Source organism: Sinohyriopsis cumingii, unplaced genomic scaffold (assembly GCF_028554795.1).
Source record: "Sinohyriopsis cumingii isolate HCF-2022 unplaced genomic scaffold, ASM2855479v2 utg001328l, whole genome shotgun sequence".
NCBI lineage: Eukaryota > Metazoa > Mollusca > Bivalvia > Unionida > Unionidae > Sinohyriopsis > Sinohyriopsis cumingii.
This window is the reverse complement of record NW_028315984.1, coordinates 858,246-884,635: the sequence shown is the minus strand read 5'-3', so window position 1 is coordinate 884,635 and position 26,390 is coordinate 858,246. Positions and strand designations below refer to the sequence as shown.

The window sequence follows — 26,390 nt, the reverse complement described above, 5'->3', positions numbered from 1 at the left end:
CCTAGCGAAACACTTTCTGCAAATGACCTTAATAAAGGAAAATAATAAATTAACCTAAACCACTTTGAATGTCGACCGTAACTTGTATTTACACGGCATCATGCGCGGAAGAAAATACCAACTGAACCGGGATTTCAGACAGCAGATGAACTTGATTCATTGAACTTCATGAGCACAATCAAACAAATGCAACAGTGAAAAAGTGGAACTATGAAAAATCGAGAATGTTAGATTTGCGGAGGATTTATTCCGAATTATTGTCTGCTAATAAAGGATTCATGTCAGTTGCTGTGTCAGGGATGCCCACACAGCACGCCGTCCAAATGTGAAGTTGCGTCGTGCTGAAAGACATAACACTGTGCCATAATTTATCTTATGTCATGTAAAGAAGCTGCATAAATTATAGTATTTAAAATTTTCTTCATTTTGTAAGAGCTCAAGAAATTAATTCTGGTTTGAAAGACAAGATGACGGTAAAACTCAGAAGACGTAGCTGTACAGTACCGTTGGTGTTTGAGACATCATAAAAAAGGTAACTGCGTTAACTTCGCTTTTTGTTTGGTAATATGTTGGAGATCATCTTTTGCAGACCTTCTTTGAGCTTGGAGTAGCTTTTACATTCTAAACATTTTTATTTGCACTTATCTGCTTAACATGTATTGCTGGGATATCATATAGAATATGACGTCAGTATAATGGTACTATATTTTAAATATTTGAATGATAAATTACTGATAAATGATATAATGATAAACTACAAAATAAATAATTTGCCCATTATCCAAAATATGTTAATTAAAACAAACATTGAATGTAAATTCAGATATAATGAGCAGTTGTAAGAAGTCAGAAATAACATTTTATCAATTGAACCAGTTATGTGTTATCATCATCAATTGTAAAATAAACACATGGAGACAAGTATGCTTAAATTCTAAAATGAACACACACACACACATGTGGTATTTTAATTTAATACAGAAAAGGTGACATTGATATATGCAGACCAATAATTTTTTTCTTTTTCAGATACAAATTAAAAAGCCTAATTCTGAGAGTTTCACCTACAACATTCATGATGGAAAAGGGCCACTAATTAAGAGCTGACATATGTGGAAGAAAAATACCATCCATATTGAAAAGGGCTAGAGGTAATGTGAGAAAACATAATTTATCAATCTGAATTAACATTATTGTTGCTATTTTATCTCAACTGGTCAAAAGGCTAAGTGGGTTTATGTAATGGTCCAGAGTGTGTTATTTATTTCACATCCCTTCTGTCTTTCAACAGTAAGAAATTAGCTACTTTGGAGTCCATAGTTCTGATCAATTTGTTTATATAAAACTTGGTTTTGGGCTTAAATCAACATCTTGGATAAATCTAATATTCAGCAAAATCCAAGTATATACACGAGGTGATCATGTATAAGATTAGTTGAGTTCTTTTAACCAACCTAAAAGCCATACTTCCACAATATAGACTAAAATCATTAAGTTGTCCTCGAAGTTTGATGAGTGTTAACCATTAATAATAATAAAGTGATCTTTCACCTGACTGAGCATGTTACCACCGCATGCAGTATTTATGCATATAGTGCAGTTTTTACTAAATTTAGAATACATGCTTATATAAATGAGATCTAGATTGAAGAAGTGAAGATGCATACAAATACACGAGGTTATAACCACTACTGCTGATTCAAGTTTGATCATACTTGGCCATTGGGCTTCTATAGTCAAGCTTCACAATGATGCTTATTATGAGTGTGATAAAGGTATGTTAATGAAGTGACCTTGCATCTGATTGGCAGAGTTTCTTACGACTTGCACAACAGTGTTTATGGTCAAATTTAGATCTGACTTGTTTAATTATTTGCTTGTATGTCTGAGGCTGTAAGCAAATTCTATGCAAATAATGTGGTGGTTCTACATCTCACTCGCCATTCTTGCTACTGCTCTTAAAACTATTTCTCATTAATTTTATCAGACTTGGTAAATAGATTTATCTCATCAAGATATAGCAAAGGAGCAATTTTGTAAAAAAAAATATTCATTCATATTAAACTCAAATTTTGCATCTGATTGGTTGACCTTGCAAATACTATAAGGGCTCTATTTCTGACAAAAAGATTATTTTGATCTAATGTAGCAGAAATGCTTATATGATCAAAACATCTAACATATTTGATAACAAATAAGAAATAGTTTTTCATGTAAATTTGATAAACATTGATAAATCGGTTCATATCATTAAAAGCTTGGAAGAGTTTGATTACATGCGAGACCTTCACATATTAATCATGCTTTATTTAGAGAATTATTTTTGTCAGGATTTAGTAAAATAGGTAAAATCAATATGGACTGGTTTTGTTATGTACAGCAACACTAGTTGTTTACTGAGTACTGAGGGAATTGGAGTAAGGCAAGGGTACATTGCAGTAGGTAACCTGGTTGACTTGATAACAGGATTGTAACACAAACATTTCTATCAGGAGTCTATCATACATACCATTGATTCACTGCAGATCCTGCCCCCATTAGTTACCTTTTAATACATAAAGCATTTGGGTTTTTTATGTCACAAATCCCATAGGGATTAAAATTAACATCATAGGTCTCACTGGATAATTTTGTATTTTGACATACACCTAATTTTTAAGGTAGAAGGCATGAACCTAATTATCACAAGCCTAGCATTTCTAAATTCACACATAAGCTAAATCTATAATGTGGTTTAGATTTACTTTGAGTTAGGCATGGAAATAGGTTGGCTTGTTAGTGACTGCCTGTCACAGTTAGATGAGCATTGGAGATCAAATGCTTGATCTGCAAATGAGCTGCTGACCTTTATGTGTGTCTGCTACAGAGGCAAATATAAAAAAATCTAGATGGTTGAGGGTTGATGAAAAAAGTATGCTAATTTGTTATAGTACTAGTGAACTTTATTCATGCATAAGCCACATACTGATTCTTTTAGCTGCCTTGTCACAGAAAAATATTGAAAATAGCTATTTCTTGTCAAAAATGAATGTAAAATTTAGGAGATGGTGGCAGTGATGGTTCAGTATAGAAATCAATAGCTGCATCAGGAATTAACCTGATTACTGCAGTCAAAATCTCACATGTATGCTTTCTACAAAAATCATTAGTTTGTTTTTGTTAGTATCTTCAGTGTAAAATTATTCTCATTTTTCTGTAATTGGTCATTGTCGGATGAAAATTCACCAGATAAAATGTCCAGTGAGACCATAAAATACACAATTAGAAAATAAAATAAATTTATTCTAGAAAGAAATATTGCATGCAACTCTGTGACACAAATGAAATTAATGAGAAAACACTTAAACAAATGGCTAACATTACTCATCTGGCTTATATAACTTAACAGTTGGCCATTTCACTGTGGAGTAGTCAGGTATATCTAGTATTGTAAGAACAGAGCCTAAACAGTAATCTCAAAACTTTTATCAGATCAATTGCATACTTAGGTTTGGAAAGTATTACATGGGAATTATGTTAATTTTTAAAGATCAAAATGTACCTGCATGTTTTGACCCTACCAGAACCAAACTAAAAGCTCAAATGTGTGCAGTGCTTTTTGCTCGTCACAACATAATTGGGATTATAACTGCTAACCCTACCCTCTAGCACACATTTAAGATCTTTAGAGTTTTTAAATACAGCCTTCTAATTATATAAGTTTCATTACATTGGTTAATAATTAGTCACATGTGATGACACTTGTAACTAATCAAACCACAGCCACTGAGAGCAGACTAAGCACTGATATTTATGTGGTACAGTGGCAATATACAGTCCGTCTGCTGCACATTTAGTTACCTGCCCATTAAACTGACAACACATGAAACAAACTGGACAATTCTGAAAGCCTTGAATTTGACTTTATTTATCTGTATGGTAGAACAGAACATGAGTTGAAAAGCTTTTAATGAAAGACCTTGATATCAAACCTAATAATAACTGCAGGAGTTATATTATGGATAATTAACCATTCTCTCAGTTTCAAACTGGGCATTCCATCCCATGGGGTTCTAAATGTAAACCAAGTGTAACTGATATCCTAATGAACTGTAAAGACCATAGCAGCACAACAGCAGGGGGCCAGATATGTCCAGATCCAGGAATCATAGACCAGTTTCAAACTGATAATGAGCCACATAAAAATGACACATCTGCTAGAACTTATGTGATGAAGATAACTTAAACTGCATTATTATTAATCCTCCTCCTCCACATCATCATAATTGAGATGCATCATATATGTTTTATTGTAAAATAGTTTATGCAACATAATTCAGTGAAGACCTTTACTGCCAATTTACCAGTGAACCATTTGTTTCAATGAACATATTTTATGTTGTAACAAGGAGCATCATTTAAACATTATGATACACTTATCATGCCTGTATATGAAATCTTAATACTAACACTTATACTTGCAATACTACTACTAATAAAAACACCTGCACTGATAATTTGATTATGTTCAATTGGACTTGTATCTAAATGATCACCAGCTGTATGAAAAGACATATTTTAATATATAGATATTGGATGGAATACTAGTTACCACAATTGAATAGTCATATGATAAATGATATATTATTATTTTAAACAATTTATATTTGCAGTGAAACATACTTTTACATTATCTTCCCATAAATTTCATTTATAGAGCAGTATATTCTGCATTCATTAAATTACTGAAATGGTTAATAATACAACAACAAATACTGCAACTTCCAGAACCACAAAAATCAAAAGATATAAACAAAAACTTCCCTACATGTATCAACAGTTGTCACTTTATAGACAGAACCATGAAGATTTAGGACAGGATGTTAACAAATTAGGTATTCAAGTTAAAAAGAAAAAAATACCAAGTAAGCTTACTACCAAAAAAATCAAACATTAACAGTGAATTTTAGTACATTCCCAGGAAACAGAATATATAATTTTTCTTAACTTGATCTGATACATCTTAAATCTATAGAAAATGATTCATATTGTATGACTAAAATATTATGTAAACAAAAATTCCATCACTTTTTTCAGATGCAACATGCATACCCCAACCCATCCTTCTTGATCATAAAGTATACCAGCATTCCACTATAAGATGGGGAGCTGTAGTTGCTCAGTGGTTAGCTTTCTGGACCTGTGAAATAAGGTAGGTTCAAATTCTACCATCGGACCAACCTGGGTTAGCTACCATGGTGCGTCCTTGGGCAAGGCACTATACTTAAAGTGCCTTGGCACTAAATAACTTACTTGTGTTGCTTTACCATAAAAAGCCAAACCAAACACAAAACAACAACTTTAAAATATGAGTTGTGTCACTACTAAGTAAAGGAAAATCATACTGAAGAAATGTTTTTGTTAATACAATTTAATGGATCTAAAAATCTCTTTCTTCTGCAGGAGTTTAAAATGTTAAATTAAAAAGGTCATGGTACACATTGCTTTGTTCGTACACATCAGGCTCCGTACCCCATATCCATCTAAAATTTTCAGTAGAGTCTGAATAAAAAATATTTTAATCTGGATGATAATATTCTTTCTCCATTCATATATTACACCAGCAAGATTGATCCAGATAAGATTACATTTTACTATAACACTGATGATGAGTATGCCTCATAACAACTGACAAATGTGGAGAGAATGGAGTTAAAATGAACTCTGATTTCTTTTCAGCCATAACACAAGATGATCATTTATTATGAAAAAACCTGAATAAAGTTGGAGTTCATAACCATGACAGTCTTGATATAATATAAATTCAATATATTATTGTTGTCTTGAGGTATAGTTCTGTATATTACAATCTCACACAAGATCAGGGTATATTTTAGTACCACACAGTTAATTCAGGATTGTATTAATACCTATTCTGGTGAATGAAAACTGAATAAGTTTTACTATTTTGGAACCAGTTGCAATAAAGTTCACTACACAAGAGAAAATATGACTTTACTGTAATATCTAAAATGTAAAATCTGCAAACAGAATACTTGCTTGACTTTACACTTCAACTATATCATAATATTTATTTGAAATGAATTTATACAAATGGCATTAAATTGGGTTTCAGGCTGGTAATGACAATGGTCACACTGACTTAGACCCAGGGTGGGCAACCTTGTCACCAATTGCCACAAGTGGCAAATTGGCCATGTAAGTTTGGCTCAGTTGTGGCATCGTATGATGTTTTTCACTTCTCATTCGCCACACCTGTGGCTACATTGAAAAACAGTTTGCCCACCTCAGACTTAGACAACTAGTAAATTATGAAAGAAAAATGTCATTAAATTATGCTTTTCTGGATTGCTAGATTAATAAGTTATTGTTGACTTGAAGTTAGAATATTATGTCAGTGAAGATAACACTCACAGTGACTTTGACATTTTGAGCTTTTTGTGAAGACATTGGAATTATGTGTGTGAAGTGCTAGATTAAGTGTGTGTGTGTGATTTGGATTTGTTACATGATTTGGATTTGTTACATTACAAAAAAATGTAATGTAATTTAAAAAATTACTAGTTTAAAAAAACCTCAATCATATCATGGATTAAGTAATGATTAAATTGTATTGCAAAGATCAAATCAGCAAGGATAACACTCACAATGACTTGGGTATTCTATATCCCTAAGAACATTTTTGGACCTATACTGTATAAGAAATTGAATCATGTATTGCAGCATAAGAAAAATTTCTCAGGCATGGAATTAGAGTCTTAAATACAGAAAATCAGTACATACAAAATAAACGTGTTGGTATGTGAAGATAACACTCACTTGACAATATAGCCAAGTTCTTATAACAAATGATATAACTATATGTAGTTTGCTTGTAAAATAAGTTAGGAATGAATATTAATTATATAATTTAGAATAGAGAAAAGCACATTAAATTCCATCAATAAATATTTTGTGCTTAAATAAAATCTTAAACAAAAATGTACAAGTCCAAAATATTTTGTTTTAGAGCTATGTCTTACTACCCAAATAACGGCCATGTATATGTGTTCCAATGTCAATTGTCATCGGAATGAGTAGTCCAAGTTTCAGGAATAGCTCACACACTTGGCAGCCTATATCGACACTCTTCCACTAATTTATGTGTAATTAATATACTTACAGTGCTGTCTTTATCCTGGTGGAGTGAAAATATGACACTAGCAAATGGACACATTTTCATGTTCCATTGACATACATTTGAATTTGGTGCAATGCAACGGTAGTCGAGGTACGCCAAAGTTTGTTTAAGTAGGTTCATGTGGGGAATATGTTTCTTGAATGAAACAAAACATTGCTTACAGTTCCAATAGGCAAAACATATTTTTATTTGTTTCCTTAAAGAATAATGTTTCAGCTTAACCTGATTTTGGCATTCCTGACTTTCATCGCTTTCCAGCCAACTGAAATGTGGGCCAACAAAACTTGAAAACAGGTCTGGTTCTTTTGTGAGAATTTGAATTTATTAGAGAAAAGACATCAGGATAAGTGAAGTCTGACAAAAACATTATAACTTTACTTTGTAGAAATGCATTGTTATTGGTTACCAGTTGTGTGTGATATTTCAGAAAATTTGACTTTCATTACACTGTTAGTCGACATCAAAACGCTCCACACAGCACCCTTCGTTAGGCAGTAAGACCCATCAGCCCCCCAACAAATATATTGGGTGATGTGTCTTATGTTATCGGACTAGTCCAAAATATTGCTTAAAGTTTCTAAACTATATACAGAACAGTAAGAAACAACTTAAAGAAAATAAATAACTTTTAAAAAAGCTCATAGTAATTGCAATATTAGTTAGAAAGCTGCTGAGCTGTCTTCATACATGCAGCCCACAACACCTTATATACTTATGACATATTGCATAAAAACCCCAGCTTGTTAGAACCTTTAAACAAACATGGGACTTAGTATCGCAAAAGTACATTTAGTAAATCTGCACAATAATTATATTTAAAAAATTACCAACTTAATAGTTTACACATTAGTACCTAATGATTTTATAGCCAAGAAGAAAAAAAGTTGATTTCTAGTGGTACATGCCATGTTTACTGCTGCTGCTCATAGCAAGAGTTCGAAACCTGTGTTAAGCTATGCACTTTTACAGTATGATCGAGATACACCACATGACAAGATTAGTCAGCATGTGTTTGTATCAAGTGAAATAAAACAGAGAAAATCAAAACTTAAACACAGTGACATACAGAAACTTAATATTGGTATAAACACATTGAGAGTAGTGAAGTGGGACGATATAGCGTCAATGGGACTTACCATTAAAAACCACCCTGGGACGATATAGCGTCAATGGGAAATTTAACATTGTGGAAACCCCTGGGATGATATAGCATCAAGGGGAATTTAACATGGGAATATGGGACTGTTTAGCGTCAAGGAGAATTGAACAGGGTGGGACTGTATAGCGTCAAGGGGAATTTAACATGGGCAAAAAAAAAAAAAAAATCTTGGGCCTGTTGAGCATCAAGGGGAAATGGAGCAGGGTCGGGACCCTATTTTAATAAGGTCCTGACCTGATGGGTCTATGGAAATGGAACAGGCGAAAATTGAAACAGGGAGGGGTCTCTATTTTTTATTTTTTTTTAAAAAAAAAAAAAATTAAAAAAAGGGTAGGCAGTGAAAGTCAAGATCTTTTCGAGACCTATGAGTGGCCCTGAAAAGGGCCTTTGGGTTTATGTTAATATGCCCTTAACATAAAGGGCATCTGTGACTTCTTCTTGTCCTTAGGCTTCGCCTGACTGCAGGACCATAGACTAAAACTCTTTTGAGACAACCTTGCCTCTCCACATAGATCCTACGTATCCATAGGCTGGTATCTGTCCTATGGACAACTGTCCACTTGGATCGGACGTACATCGGTATGTCTGTCCTGAACATCATCGAAGACACAAGCGTAGAAGATTGAACGTTGGTCCACATGTTGAGGTGCCGAGAACAGGTGAAGGAATGCAGTGAACTACACTTATTTATAGGGAGAGGAAGGATTGAAACGGAGTTCACTGACCAATCCAAACACGCGTTACAAAATTCAGTCAGCCCACATTCAATCCGAAGAGAGCAGTCTGTGACGTCATGTGGTCTGTATAGATTTGCTAGCACCTGTGTGCAGTCAATTCATGCGACAGTTTTTCAACATGACGGAAACTCAGAAAATGATAAATCGGGGTGCACCAGCTGTGGAGACTACCCAAGGGAAACCGGACTTACTTTCAGAAGAGGTGAATTGGGATTTTGTGGATTTTCTTACCTCGCAAGAATTTGTTCCGGAACCTTCGTCACCTTCTCCTTCATTACCACACGTGGAGAAATTTAGACAGAGACAGAAAGAAGAATTGGAGAAATTTATACAACAGCAAAAGGAAGCGGAACAAGCTTTTCTCCTACAGCAACAGCAGCAAAAAGAAGAGGTAAGAAAAAAACAAGAAGAAGAAGAAGCAGCAGCAAAGAAACAAGGGTGTGAAAATCAAATGGTCACGGTACTCTTAGACATTTTAGCGGAGTTAAGAAGTCTGAAACAAATGTTATCAGACTTCTTTATTACGACCAAAGAGAATACGACCTTCCCGAGCTAAACACTCCAACCCTGTGACTAAGCCTCCCGTGCCACCCTTAGTGATTTCAACCAAATCATCATCATCAACACTACGCAGTCCAGAAGTAGGCCTTGGCCGTGGCAAATCCTTAAGGCAGTTAAAGTTGATTGCTTAAACTCACCCCTACACCAAAAAAGGCCCTTTTCAGGGCCACCCACGTCTGTCGAAAAGAGATAGACTTTCAATTGCCAACATCCATTCAAACTATAAAAAAAAAACATTTTACCTCTGTAGTACGTGTGTATGAGTGTGTGAGTGTAGGTTCTTATTTTAAAATCAAAACCCAAAGACACTTACCTTTTAATACCTAATTTATTCTTTTATAAATATTTACAATCCAATTCACAATTCACAACAGAGCACTTTAAAAAGTTCATAAACTTCTTCTGTCTCATTGTTCACTCTCTGAGTTTTTTGAATTTCTTCACCACCACAGTCTTTTCCTCCTATTCCTCCTCACTTTCTTCTCTTCTTCTTTTCTTCTCCTGTTTCTTTTTCTTCACCTGTTTTCTTCCTCTTCTTCCTCTGAAGAATCCCTCTCTTCTTCTGACTCCTTGTTTCTTTTTTGGGCAATCTGGAGACCAGTGTCCTTTTTCTTGACAATAATAACAGGTATCTTGACTTTTGTCTTTTCTAGCCCCTTTTTTTCTTTTTTGACGGTCTGGACACTCTGAAGACCAATGCCCTTTCTTCTGACAGATATAGCAAGTATCTTGACTTTTATCTTGAAAGGAAGGAGAGTAGTCCCTCGGCTGGTCTGAAGAGAATTTTTGGATGACCCCTCGCAAAGCTCTGATGAAACGTTCGATCTGGGTAGTCTCTTCCATCGTTGTGCTCGGTTTGAGAGTGAAATGAATAGTGAAAGGACAAGACACATACCCTTTTATATACGCTGGTCTGCTATGACTATAAATTAGTCCATGGTGTTTAAACTTTAGTCATTTGACTTTTTGCTATCAAGATGAAACGATCCAATTCATTTGAGAAGAAAGAAGAAGAAAGTAAGAGGCAGAAACGTGCTTTATCGCCTCGTACCAGGGCTGAAGTCTTGGCACAAATTCATGCCAGTGATTTTGAAGAGGACATGAGTGAACCAGAATCCAAACCCTCTAAACAAAGTTCACCACCCTTAGTCAACCGTGAAAAGTACTATTCCATTCAAGAGACGGAAGAGCATCCCTCTAGAAAATTTAGAACTACAGCTTACAAATACACGGTGAAGTTTAAAGATTTCAAGTCCGAAGTACTGTTAGAGAAAGCAGAAGGGTTCATCACCGAGATGTGGATTGAAATGCTCAGCATGTTTGGCCTCTCCACCCTGTCTGAGCGAAGGACAAGAACGAGTGCATTGTTCAACTGGTCTGCGCACGTTTGTCAGCCCTGCCTGTTACCAACAACATTTGAAGATGCAAGGTTCACAGAAGAAATGTGCTTGTCAGCTGCTGAGATTGTGCCCTACCTGTGGACAAGGCATACTTACCAATAATGCCAAGGCACACCTGTGTCGAGGAAAGAAAAAATGTCACATTTGCTGCCACATCGTGGACTTGGAACACGAATGCTATGTGCAAAAATACCAACCCCAACCAGAGAAAGAGATCGGTCACAAGAAGAAAGGCAATTTCATCTTTTTCGATTTTGAATGCATGCAAGAGACTGGTATTCACATTCCTAATTTCTGCGTGGCTCATCGAGCGTGCGAGAAGTGCATTCAAGAACCTATTTTCAGTCATTGCCTTCACTGCAGCAAGATTTCTGGAGGACGTGAAAAAATCTTTCGAGGACCGAACACGCTAGCTGATTTCGCTCGATGGGTCTTACACCCCATCGACAAGACGTGGATCCAAGAGGACATCGAACGTTACGGAGATTGTCATCGTCATGCCACAGTGATGGCTCACAATTTCTCCGGATACGATGGACAGTTTCTTCACAGATACTATACAGAACATGGCACCGAACGTCCTAAAGTCACTTTGAATGGAGCCAAAATCATTTTCATGCAAGTGGGACAAGTACAGTTTAAAGATTCGATGAGTTACTTAGCCATGCCTTTGAGTCGAATGCCTAAAACGTTTGGAATGACAGAAATGGCTAAAGGGTGCTTTCCACACTTTTTCAATACGGAAGCCAATCAACACACCGTTCTACCCCATTTGCCTGAGGCTCACTATTACGACCCTGACAACATGCGTACCGAACAACGAGAAGCTTTCTACGCTTGGTACCAGGCTCACGCCTCTGACCCTTTCGACTTTCAGGAAGAAATGCTAAAGTATTGTCGTTCCGACGTGGACATTTTACGGCGTTGCTGTGGAAAATTTCGAGAACTGTTCATGGAACACGGAGGGGTCGATCCTTTCAAAGAAGCTTGCACCATTGCCAAAGCATGTTCCTTAGTGTACCGGCAATGATTCATGCCTGAAAACACCGTGGCTGTCATCAGTCCTCAAATGACCAACTATGTCAAATGTCAATACTCGGTCAAAGCCCTACGCTGGTTACATTACTTGTGCGACAAGGAAGACAAATGGATTCAGCATGCCCGCAACGGAGGGGGTGAAAAGACCATCAGAATGCATTCGGTCAATGGTTGGGACTTAGAAAACCCCAAGATTGTGTACGAGTTTAAAGGTTGCTTATTTCACTGATGCCCCGTCTGTTACCCTGACCGTGGCACTAAAAATCAGTTTTTACAATGAACCATGGAAGACTTCTACCAGGCCACATGTCAGCAACGCCTAAAGTTAGAACAGGAAGGATACTAAGTGGTGGAAATGTGGGAACACGAGTACCATCACCGTTTGAAAACCGATCCCGAGTTTAAACACCTCGTGGAAAGTTACCAGTTCATGGACCCCCTGAACACGAGGGATAGTTTGTACGGAGGAAGGACCAATGCCACCAGTTTGCTGTACCAAGCCGACGAAGAGAAAGGAGAAGAAATCAAATACTTGGACGTGTGTTCACTGTATCCCTACGTGTGCAAATATTGTCGCTTTCCTGCAGGGCACCCACAATTGTTGACGGAACACATCGATTTGAAAAACATTTGACAATATGAAGGCTTGATCAAATGTAAAGTTTTGCCTCCCACTGACTTGTACCATCCCGTTCTACCTCACCATTGTCAAGACAAACTGATGTTTCCTTTGTGCCGTACTTGTGCTGAAACGTGCAACCAAGACCAGCCTTGTCAGCACACCCAGGCTGAACGGGCCTTGACGGGGACGTGGGTCAGCGTAGAATTGTTCAAAGCTCTGGACATGGGATACCAACTGTTAGAAGTGTATGAAATTTGTCACTTTCCCAAGACAGAACAATACAACAAGGGTGACCCCACTCAGAAAGGCATTTTGGCAGACTACGTGGATGCCTTTTTGAAACTAAAGCAAGAAGCCAGTGGTTATCCGTCCTGGTGTCACACTCCCGAAGACCAAAAGACATTCAAAGAGAAATACTGGGCACAAGAAGGCATTACTTTAGATCACATCGAGAAAAACAAAGGCAGGCGATCGTTTGCCAAAGTGATGTTAAATTGCTTGTGGGGTAAAATGGCACAACGACCGTGTTTACCCAAGACAGAATATTTGACAGAACCTTCCTGCTACTTCCAGATGATTCACAACAAAACTAAATTCATCAAACACGTGGACGTCGTTCGTGAAGATTTGATCTTAGTCAATTATGAAGAAGATCTGGACTTTGTAGAAGCCGATCCTTTTGGAAATGTCATCATTGCAGCTTACGTGACAGCTCATGCTCGCTTAAAACTGTACGAAGCTTTAGAACTGTTAGGGGAACGCGTCCTGTACTTTGACACGGATAGTTGCATCTACATCGATCACCCGAGTCAACAGCACCCTAACATCGAAGGAGACCGTTTAGGAGCCTGGACAGACGAGCATTCTGACGACAAGATTCTAAGTTTCGCCAGTGGCGGTCTTAAAAATTACGGCTACGAATACCGGGACAAACAAGGAGAAGTGCACACGAAGTGTAAAGTGAAAGGATTGACTCTGAATTATCGTACCAGTCGAGTGGTGAACTTTGGCGTATTGAAAGAAGCTTTGCAGTCTAGAGAAGATGAACACTTTAAAGTGACCACCTATCAACCGAACAAGATTGTACGTTTACCCACTCACCACATCGTCATTCGACCCTTGGAAAAAGTCTGTCAAATCGTGTATCAGAAGCGAGTGCGGCTTCCCAATCACTTTATATTGCCATATGGACATGTCGGTATAAAACATTGGTTGTAAGTGGATAGCCACTCACCAGAAGCATGACTACGCCACAGCAAGAATCAAGTGAGAAACCTGATGAGAACTCCAAGTTCAAACCCTACCATTTTCCAGTCTTCTTACCTGACTATTGTGATTGTGCCCGTCGATTGGACACATTTCAGAAATAGTTTACGGATAGGGAAGGATTACCTTCTTCGCATGTTTTAGCTAGAACAGGATTTGTCTACTTGGGACCTGAGTCAGGATTGGGATACGAAGTACAGTGTTTCGCTTGTGGACTGAAGTTACGAATGGATCTATGTATCTATAAAGGTTCAGCTATTCTGGAACACACTCGATGGTCTTTGCACTGCCCTTACCTTTCTATGGCCTTTCCACCCATTACACTACGGTACAATTATGACGGTACCTTAGAGACAGTACCTTCAAAAACTAGATATAAAAAAGGAACGATGTACAAGCTTGAGACTGCATTGTGACTAGTATAAAAAGGGGCTATGGTCAAGATCGATAGTTCATTGTGACTACCAAGACCAAGCGAACAAGACGAATCCTTTCAGAGAAACACAAAACAAGTTCAGAAAGGCACAATTCAAGTTTGGGGCTTCTGAAGTGGAATGTGATTGTGAGCCTTGCGATGGAAACGATGCTGTACGCTGTGACCTTAGCGATGCCGTAAAGCATCATGAGAACTTTGTTCTCACTACCCCTCTCATGGAAAGTGATGCTGTGCGTGTCAAACCTGAGGGATGCGAAAGCGATGCTGCTCGTCCTCTTGGACACTTTACTGGGTTTTATTTTAAATGTGGATGTTCACCTTCACGTCTACCCCCCTACGGATGTCATCCAGACTTGAGCAAACTCCTGTCCATGTCACCCAGCCCTCATCGAAACGAACCTGTGAAAGACGAATATTCGTTCCCTGTGTGTTTGTCGGAATACTGCGACTTTGAAAATCGTCTTCAATCATTCAAAGGAAAATGGCCTAAGTATCTGGGAGGACCGATCCCCAAAGAATTAGCCAGAGCCAGATTTTTCTACTTGCACGAAGGGGATAAAGTCAAGTGCTTCAGTTGCGGTGTGTCACTTCACCACTGGGAACCACAAGATTCGGCCTATCTAGAACATGCTCGTTGGTCACCGAATTGTCATTACTTACCCTTAGTGGGACCAAGACATTGAAGTAACTTACCATGTCGTTAAAGAAGAAACCAGATTGGTTAGGAGTCAAATGTTGGACATCATCGAGACCAGTATTTAAACTTCATTTCAAAAACGATATTGAATCATTACCTAAAGAACTGCAAGAGAAGATTTACAAGGAAGTTTGGCAGGGGCTTGCCAGAGTGAAATCTCAATGGATAACTGTAGAACTTTTATTCCGAGAAATTCACAAGAGATAAGTGAAAAAAGTCAACCAGTGTGTTAGATTTCTCTGGGTCAAGGGTGCATTCATACTATTATATCGCTTTAGACCGTTTACATCAAAAGAGTTCAATGAGATTCTTGAACGTTACCCTGAATGGCAGTGGTCTGAAATTACTCACTATGTGGATTACTTTTGCTCTAGGAGAAGATTGTGAATTGTACGTTTTAAGTGATGATCTTGGTAATATAAGATTTTAGTCTTAGGGGGATGTTTTCCTTCACGTCCGCGCTTTAACTATAAGAACCCACAGTATTCGTCATTCAGACCGTGTGATCGACGAGAGAATCTAATCCGAAACCGGCTAAGCAATGAAATTATCTAAATTACACTAATAAATACTTACATAAAATATATATATATCAAATTTGGACCAATGGCGAAGACAAGGATTCGGTCTCCCCGAACTCTCCATTTATGAGAGGCGAGTGTGATCGACGAGGGAATCTAATCCGAATCTAGCCAAAAGTATTACAAAATAAAGACACTCACAAAACAAGTACCAAATTCTGAACAATAGAAAAACTCGTTTTATCAAAACTAGCCCACTGACTGATAAAACTCTACAAACAAATATCATTAAATTAAAAAACACCTAGTTCAAATACCAGGAAGAAATATACAGGGGGTGGGTGGTGGGAAAAACAAAACAAACCTTCTCCACTTCTCCTAACTTAATACTCACCTAACACCCTAACTAACAGCTCCAAAAGTCTATCTTCTACATAGGTGACAGCTAAGACAAAAACTAGGTATAACCATATAGTCCCAAAATAGAACGTATAAGGTGGTCGCAAGAATAGACCATCAGGGATCCCCCGTATTAAGACCCTAAACTTACACATATAAGGTAGTCAAAAAAACCCAACGACTATCGGGCCCGGCGGCACAATGCTGCAAATATAACAAATATATAGAATACCACCCCAAAAATTACTTATATAAGGTAGCCAAAAAAAAACAGTGACTATAGGGCCAGCAGCACAAGGCTGCAACCAAAATTTACAACTAGATAATTAGGACCCAAAAACAATTACTCAGTAAGATGGAAAAAACACCAACTCCATCCAGGGCCAGCAGCACAAGGCTGCAAAACCAATCGACAAATACTGTCACCTAAAAGCTAACATCGACCTCAATAGACTCTATCTCTCTTAAAAACAGCACAGAGTTTTTATGATTCAAAATTCCAAAGACGGAAATTTAGAACAAAAATACCCTGGATCGGAAAAACCCTGCTAACCTGTGGCAAGACAACTCCGCCTGAGCCTGACCACTTTCGCCCTTTGCGACGGACAGACATCAAAACACATACGTGCAGTGCACGCATCATAAATTAAAAATACGGACTAGATCAGGTCCAATCCCACTAGTCGCTAATCAATGCAAATGAATGACAGAGTGTGTGCTGGGTCCAATCCCACTCAAACAAAACATAGGCCTTACAATCAGATCGATGTGTACACAAAAGTACCTTGACCTGACGGCCCAATCAATTAGTGTTCTGTGAACACAGATATGCCTGGAGGAAGTGGCTCCATTCCTTCCTCCAAGGAGTAATCAGTTAGGTGCCTGTGGCATCATAAACCAGTGGTACATGCTCAATGCGAAGCGCACGCCACTATAATTCAACTCAACAACAACAACAATCGTTCAGACCATTCCACGGAATAAACAAAGAAGATGGAGGTGACAAAATTATTCAATCTATTAAGAGATATCTATTTTTGGATAATGGATGTTGAATATGTTGTAGGAAGAATAGAAAAGGAATGGAGTGATGGAAATAGGCAAGACTTGTTAACTATTCAAGTCAAAGGACTAAAGGTGGCCGGAGATCTCATCGCAGGGATGATAGAAGAAGAAGTCAACAAGTCAAGAGGATTTACTGACCCACCTTATGTCAGAGTGGGAAGTTTGAAGGAAGCACTGGACCATGTCATCCAAGTCGGGTGCTTCCTGGAAAAAGTATTGTATTGGATGGAGTGGTGATACGTAAAATGGGGGTTCGACCAGTTGACAAAAACGGAAGAAGTAATGAGGAAAGTGCTGACGGAAGAGGTAAAGAACATCAAAGAAAAGTGGTCTAAGGAAAGAAAAGAAGAAGAAAATAGAAAGAGAAAAAAAAGCTTTGAGAAACTCAACAATAACTGGATAAGAATACAGGAGAAATTCCGAGTGATAGGTCATCCTGACTGGATGCCTGAGTCAGAAATAAAGAAGAAGATGACAGGAATATTGGTAAAAGTTCGAAGATGGTTGAAGAAGTGGAAGAGTTAGAAGAAGAAACCCAAAGGCCCTTTTCAGGGCCACTCATAGGTCTCGAAAAGATCTTGACTTTCATTGCCTACCTTTTTTTTTTCTTTTTTTTTTTTGTTTTAAAAAAAATAAAAAATAGAGACCCCTCCCTGTTTCAATATTCGCCTGTTCCATTTCCATAGACCCATCAGGTCGGGACCTTATTAAAATAGGGTCCTGACCCTGTTCCATTTCCCCTTGATGCTCAACAGGCCCAAGATTTTTTTTTTTTTTTTTTTGCCCATGTTAAATTCCCCTTGACGCTGTACAGTCCCACCCTGTTCAATTCCCCTTGACGCTAAACAGTCCCATATTCCCATGTTAAATTCCCCTTGACGCTATATCGTCCCAAGGGTTTCCATAATGTTAAATTTCCCATTGACGCTATATCGTCCCAGGGTGGTTTTTAATGGTAAGTCCCATTGACGCTATATCATCCCACTTCACTACTATTGAGTATATATTTATAAATCTGAAATGGTTAATTAAAAATAGTTATTAGTCAAATTAACAAGGATGCCAGTTACTAGCTTTGATACTCTGTTTTTGTTAACTGAAAACATGTAGACTCAAGCCACATCTATAATGATAATTTCTGGCACTTTCAAGGCTGATATAGCCCTTTCATTAAAACCTGCAAACATTTTTGACAATTTTATCTGTACACATTGCTGTACATTTTATACACATCTGACTTGCCAGTATTTCTCCCAGCCATTGAGCTACCATTGGCAGAAGAGATCTTTTTGCGAAAAATATTTCCAAATCAAATCCTGTTTGGTTACTTGTAAATCGACATGGAATAGCACAACCCTAGCACAAATATTACTATCCCTACTTCGTGGAGACATTGAGGCTATGACATTGTAGCTACTCAACCTTCTGTCGTATGACCATTTTGAATTTTGCGCTAGATATGGCTGTTACCAAATACCGGTGTCTAAACAGTACATAGGTGCTTTCTGGAAAGATTTGCATGCAGTAAGATTGCACATCAGATCCACAATATTTCCATCAATATCAACACAGATTGGAGGGGGGCCTTTGAAATTGTTTCTACATATTTAAACAGGTTTTCAATGAATTGTTGCTTTTTGTTTTTATTAGCAGGTATTTATACATTTATAAAATGAGTGTCCTGTATCACAATATGTATCAATCTTCCTGCAAAAAAGTTTCCCTTGTTTTTTTGCTCCCAAGTTACTCCCATTTTATTCTTGATAAAAGTAGCTACCCCTCCCCTTACATCTCCTTATAATCATTCACAATTATAACCCCATTTAATTTTTCCTCATATGAAGTTATTAGTTCTTTAGTCAACTTATTATGTGTTTCTTGTATGAAAATCATATCATAATTTGTCTTGTTGTTTAGTTTAATTATTTTTTCCCTATTTATTCAGTTTAAATTTGCTGAGGCTATATGGAAGTTTTTTATATCCATTTTCGCCTCTCCACCAGGTTGTCGCATTTTTGGTTATACATTAAGTATTATTAGTTTTAATTTAGAATTGAAATATCACCTAGGGGATCAAATAGTAATTTATTAGTCAACATGTAGACCCACTCCATGACCTTCTTGAATCAGTAACCCAGAAATTCCGATTAACTATGCATCTTTTAGAATCATACAATACATTATATAAAATATGGTAATGTATACCTTAAAACAATACTGCATTTTAATCCAAGTTTCCAATTTTGCAAGAAGTTGTCCCGCACATGCAAAATCATCTGCTACCCAATATGTAAACTTGTCGCCAGAACATAAATTCTCAAAAAATTCCCCAGCGTATAGTCTGTTTCTAAATTCTTTAGTAATTTTCCCCCATCAACAAGACGCAAACACATTGCATCCTGTTTCATTGTTGTTTCTCTTCCACATAATAGCTTATTTTTTATAAAATGTTAAACTTTACTAATCTTTTTTCAAGATCACTTTAGTTTGCAAAAATATATCTTGTCATTTATTGGCATTCTACATTGAATTTTGTAAACTAGCTATAAACCTGACCTAATTACTCAACTTAACTGCTGACAGAAACAGTCTACAGTAAATGTATTTCATTTCTATAGCTCGATGGATAAACATTACATCTTTTAAAGCTGTGCACAGAATAGGCCGACATATCACGAGTCAGGAAAACATGGGGGTGGTATCCCCTGTGTCCAAAATTAATATCATTTTGAATAGAATATTCTAGTGATAATTGCCTCTTTTCAAATGGTAAGCATTGCTTTTTTTTATTTTCGTCAATCTGTCAAATTTGGTATGCATTTTGCTTTAATATTTGAGATGGAAACCTTAGGTGCATAGAAATGTCAGACAGCATTGTACATCATGGATGGTGTCCAGCATACTTTTATGATCATAAAACAAAATCCCATTGTTTTAGTTATGGCCACTGATTTAAAAAATATTCATCCAAGCTAAATATAATAATAATAATAATGAGGACTTTGTATAGCGCCTAATCTTTAGAAGCTCTAAGCGCTTTGCAACATTAGACAACATAAAAACATACACAATGATATGATTACAAAAACAAACACCATGAAATTAGAAAACATAAAAAACATGCTGAGAATATTTAAGGTAGTTAACATTATTAAGTCATTAAGTTTGTTTTTGCAGTCAGAATAAGTAGTTTTGAGAGCACTCTTGAATGGGATCACTGCGTCTTTGTGTCTAAGTTCAGTGGGCAATTCATTCCATGTTGCTGGGCCCTGGTATGCAAAAGAATGCTGTCCATGTGACTCTGTTTTCATAGTGAGAATAATGAGTATATGATTGTCGGAAGAGGAGTGTAAGTATCTTGCTTGTGTGTACACATAGGTGAGGTCGGATAGGTATGTTGGACTAGAGTCTGTCAGTGAAACGTAGCACAGAGAACTAATGTTGTGTTTGATTCTGGATCGAATGGATAGCCAGTGTTGGGTACAGAGCAGCGGGGAGGTGTGCTCTGATTGTGGTACTCTAAGTATGATCCAAGCAGCTATGTTTTGAACTTTTTGAAGTCTCTGCAGTAGATATTAAGATGAACCAGACAGAATTGAGTTACCATAGTCCAGTCTTGAAAGTAGTAATGAACACACAAGTGTTTTAGTGGCATCAACTGAAAGATATCTGAGAATGGAGCTGATGCGTCTCAGCTCAAGATATGCAGCCTTGCATATGTTCATGACATGTTGGTGCAGTGTGAGAGTACTGTCCAGAGTAACACCTAGGTTTTGTACTGATTGTGTGAATTTAATGTTGGTGTTGCTGATATTTATTGTGTGAGGTAAAGGACGTGAATGAGAAAGTCTTTGTGTTGTAATCAGAATGGCCTCAGTTTTATCATCATTCATCTGCAGCTTGTTACAAGTCATCCATGATTTCACATCAGAAATGCACATCTCTACACCTTGGATGGTAGCATCAACTTCAGTTGGGTGGCTAGATTTGTATATTTGGGTGTCATCAGTGTACAACTGGTGAGACACTGGATGATGATCTATGACACTTGAGAGCAGCTGAGTGTATAGAGTGTAGAGAACAGGTCCAAGAACAGACCCCTGTGCAACACCACAACATAGATCAACTGGGCTGGAGTGTAATCTATTTGCAGACACAATTTGTGTCCTGTGGCAAGGGCGATATGCAGATTGTACATTGCTAAAAAGAGTGTTTGAATTCAGACAAGATGCAAGCTGGGATTGAACAACCTTTTGTAAGATTTTTTATATGAATTGGAGATTAGAAACCGGGCAGTAGTTCTTTAAATCCTTATGGTGTAGTGTTAGTTTCTTCAGCAGAGGTTTTACAGTGGGAGTTTTGAAAAATGATGGAAATTATGCTGATGAGAGAGAGGTATTAATAACATCAGTTAGTGAAGGCAATACTGGATCTAAGCACTCAAGCAGCAGTAATGTTGGAATTGGATCAAGTTCACATGACTTTGGTGCACTCTAGGATGATTACTTAAAAATGCATTTATTGGTGGTGAGAGACTAAATACATGACTTGATACTTGTGTTTAGCATTAATTGGAAAGCTGAAGATTAGTAATCTTTTGACATACATATCTTAATTGTACCATTTAATTTACAAAATTCAATGTAATTTGCATTGGTAAAATGTGTAGCACAAGAAAAGTCATTATGAATCAGAGATAAATCATATCTTTGTTTTGTCTGGAGCTTGACTAATTTATTGCACATTTCTGTACACTATTTTGTCTTTAATCCAGGATTATTCACTGCATTCGGATGCATTTCATGGTGAAAATTCACCAGCTGGATTTAAAAGTGGTGAATATTGCTAGCGATTGTTCTGCAAACCCTGTATGTCACAAGGAGTCAGTGTATTCAAGGACTCATACAGTATTTACAAGTTCTCATTGACATTTCAGATGAAAATGAAGAACTGAAAAAAGATGAAAATCTCAAGTGGAAACCTTTCTGGTCAGCCATCTCATCCAAAACCTCCTGAAATGGAGAGTATTTTGCAGACTCCAAGATTTCCTCTTATCCTGCTGGTATGTTCTATTTAGTTTATCTGGTCTCTTTTTATTTTTTATCAATTGCTTTTATACCATGCCACAATTGGAAATTCTTTATCAAAAGTATGTATAAATTTCATCATTTTTCTGTCTGTTTAATAAGATGTGTTTAAGAGTACTTACTTACTCATGATGCTGTATATATGAGATTAGATGTTTTGTTAAAAAAGAATGCATTTTGTGATATATTGTATCACTGCTTTATATACAGTGGTCATTGCAACCAGTATGCATTTTGTTTACATGCCAAAAAATCCAGTCTGATTTCTTTCTTTCTTTTTTACTGCAATTAAGGAGTAGTGATAATCTTTATACTCTTAGCTGCATCCAGAAGGACAACACCATCACCATCCCCATCCACTCTGGAGTGGAGAATATAAAGATTTCTCTCTGCCAGTTCCTCTGCAAGTAGTAAGTATTGAGGATGGAAAAAAAATGTACATTATAGAATAATGAAACAAATACTACAGGTGTTGACTTTTATATAATCTCTTATTTCATTTACAGCTCTCTAAATACGAGTAGGTCAATTATACACTGTATTTATGAATTTAATTCTCATCTAAGGTAGTAGAACTGTTTTATGTTTGACAAAATGTTGGGTAATTTGTGGCCATACACTAAAAACACATTTTGTAGCATTTAAAAATGCTTATGTTCAATGCACGTAAAACTCATTGGTTTGTTGTCACTTCAGTTGATAATAGTCTTGTCATCTTGTAGACATTTTGAATGTTAGTGTTCAATGCTAAGGTCATATACATTGATTCAACATCAAAATTTGTTTGCAAAATGGAAGATTATGACATGAAAGCACAAGTTCTTGTAGCTTAGATACTGTTATTTCAGAACATTGTGAGATGTTAATTAAATTATAGGTCATAAAACATACTGTTCAAGACTTATTTGTGCAAATAAACAATGAATTGTTTTTCATTGATGTGTCGACTGTTCATCATTCCATTGGTTTTTTTATTTTTCTTTCTGATGTATACCATTGTCTTGTGTAAGTCAGACGCCTAAACCATCTACATTGAATGCAGACTTTACAGACACCAGCAGTGAAACAACATATCCAGGGAATAAAAAAATAAAGGATTATGGGAAAGTTTTCATATAAACTGTACAAAAACCATGTATTTCATTCCATAAATATATTTCATTGTTAAACCCATGTTCACTGTACAGATCTTTTTAAGGAGTTTATAATAATGATCTTGATCTTTCAAAACTAATTTCATCACAAATCTGTTACAGATTTCCAGTTCAATGTACTTATGAAACTGGACACAAATATTGAGAATTTGTTGGAGCAGCTGGCCCTCCAAGTTCATACACAAGGCCCAGACACAGAATATAGAGAAGAAATTCTTGCAATGCCATGTCATTCAGTGGAGGAACTAGAGGGCCTTTGCCAGAGGTTGGAGGAGAATCCCAAACTCTCCAAGAAGATGGTAAATTGGGGCTTTATTTTCTATTTAAAAAAACTGTTATAACCTTTATTTGCTGTTGTGAACCTCAATATGCATTATGCAAGTTCTGCAGTGCCTGTATAATTATTTTTGGGGGTGGGGTGAACATGTAGTGGTCGGCTGTTTTGTCTTACGGATGTAGGCCAAAACATGTTTAGAGATGAACATGTAACAGGTATTTTACTACATATACACTATTACATATTATGTGGCTACTTTAATTCAATCCTTGAGTGAATGTCATTTATGAAGTTAATAGATTCACGGTGGTTAATTTGGTTTATAATTGCTATTAGTACATTGTGTTGCATAGTTAATGTTATCAAATTTTTTTCAAGTTAGAGAAATTAAATTTGCTTGCAAAACCATGGCAAAAAATAACTATATACAAGCATATTTTGTCACATCGATCATGAAATACTACTACTAATAATAATATCAAAATCAAAAAATAGTAATATTATTATTATTATTATTTTCAGATATGCTACTTGAGCTCCCTTGGCAGGTTTACAATTGGGGATAGTGTCTGCAGGATGATGAAAAAGCTTAAAACAAAAAGACTGGCCAGAGTATAGTCCAAAGGGACGTAAAGGGAAAAAAGCATTTCAAGAGCTTGTCATATGTCAGGTTTTGATAAGTAAGTATGGCTTGATTTAAATTGTGTTTTTCATGTGACTTGCCAGAGATTTTTAAATGAATTGATAAAGTAACTTGAGACCACATTTCAAAGTACATGTTTTAAAAATATTCCATTGATTATTGCTGGCATTTAGAAAAATGCAATGCATCCTTTGTTGTGAAACTTTTTTAAAGAAGCCTGCTTGAAAACTAATGGCAAAGCAAAGGCAAATGGAATGGAAGAGACCATATCAGAGACCCTCAAATATGCACCCAACCAACGCAGAATGATAAAAAACAAGGTAATCCAAATGACTCTTATTTCATCAATATTGGATTCAGTTTCGTCTTTTAAAGCATAGTATTTGCAAAGCGGATGCATTTCTAAACTGATAACAAAATCAGCTTATCCTACTGCCCAGGACTATGAAAGCTAGAGTCCAGCTAACTACAATATGCATATATCTTGTCTGATCGGACAAGTGCCTCCATTTGGAATTTTTATTCACATGAAATATTTGGATGAAATAAATTCATCTTTGTGCAAATTGATTGCACCATCCACTTGCCAGAAATGATAAGTAAGTGCAAAGTTATCTTGTATCATGGCTTAACGATAGTAAGGGAAGCACAAGTGCAGTGAAGAAAATTTCATACATTTTTATAATGCTGATTAACATGACTTCTGCATATGTAACTAGTGCTGAGATGATATGACTTTATTTAAGCATTACAATTTTGTTTTAATTTGCAGGTGCCTGAGCAGAAGAAGTAATAGATAAACTTTACAGTGGAGTTGGAGACTGATTCTGATTCATAATCTTAATTAAATCTAGAAAATAAACATTAAAGTCATATTAAAATATCTGTTGTATTGTTTCCTTCTTTCATTTTTCTCTTAAAAACAAATGTCTGAACCTTTAGTCTGTAAATTCAGTGGATTCCTTATCAGCCCATCTACTTTTACTTTACACCATGCTACTTTAAAAAAAAAATGAATTATCCCCATTGGGGTAGGTCCCCCCAACCCCCCACCCTACTTTGTCAACTTACCTGCCACATTTAAATCTAATGGAAGGCCCTGCTGTAAAGCCTGTTAGTAAAACTACCCAACAAGAGGATTTCATACATTTGCAACTCCTAGGTGGATGGTAATGTTTTCATTTTTGTAATGTAGATTTGGACATTCTTGCCACCAGTATGGAATATGTGTTTCAGAAACACAAGCAGCTTTCATCAGATTTCCATATAGGTTTTATATGTTGTGAGTATGTTGTAGGAAGTTTTTTTAAATAACATCATATGAGATGATGCCAGTGGAAATGGCAGAAAAGTGTCTGTATTGTTCACCAACTACACCTTGTTCTTACAAAATGTGGCTGTTACACATTCCCATGATGATGTCACTGACAGCCATCAGTGAGGAATGCCCCAACAAGCATAATACAAATTGCTTCCATTGTAATTGTTACAATTCCATTCTGACCACTCCGGTGTCCTAGTGGTTAGAGCGTCCGCCTCAGAAGCGGGAGGTCATGGGTTCAAACCCCAGCCAAGTCATACCAAAGACTTACAAAAATGGTATTAACAGCTACCTCGCTAGACGCTCAGCATTAAGAGGTTAGTGTTAGGACTGATCGGCCTGGTGTCAGGATAATGTGACTGGGTGCAACATCATACTACATGTTTGCAGCATGATGCCCCAGTGCTATACATCACTATAAACTGCCACACTGCAGACATCGTAGCAATATGACTGAAAAATTATTCAAGCTACATTAAAAATCCAATCACACACACACAATTCCATTCTACGATCCAGAACCAACACTAATTCCGTACTACAGTTCTTGCATTTCAATCCAATTTTGCTTTTGAAATGTAGTGCCACTCAATTCATAATGAACCCATTCATTTCAAACACTCACAAATACATATTATTCCTGTCTACAACTGAAAAATATCTATATAAAAAAACGTGTAACTGTGTTTTATGCAAGGGCATGGAGATGCACAAAAACTTGCACCTGAAGCTTGAATAAATCCCCGACTGTGGATAAGACTTTACCCATCGATTACCCCAGCTTGGGGATAAATTCCGACCGTGGCGATTTATTATATATCCTATGA

General features: G+C 36.7%; 1 long non-coding RNA gene across 4 annotated transcripts; it reads left to right on the top strand.

The window, feature by feature from the left end:
- On the top strand, nt 1-25,125 carry LOC149772636 (uncharacterized). Of its 4 annotated transcripts, none has more exons than XR_016417649.1 (7): nt 1-532; nt 1,030-1,151; nt 5,077-5,191; nt 22,018-22,143; nt 22,462-22,578; nt 23,425-23,621; nt 24,122-24,317. It is a non-coding gene; the product is annotated as an uncharacterized LOC149772636 (long non-coding RNA). The 4 variants fall into 4 exon arrangements; XR_016417648.1 differs by having other exon boundaries at nt 2-532; nt 22,489-22,578; XR_016417650.1 differs by lacking the exon at nt 22,462-22,578 and having other exon boundaries at nt 3-532.
- The last annotated feature ends 1,265 nt before the right edge of the window (nt 25,126-26,390 follow it).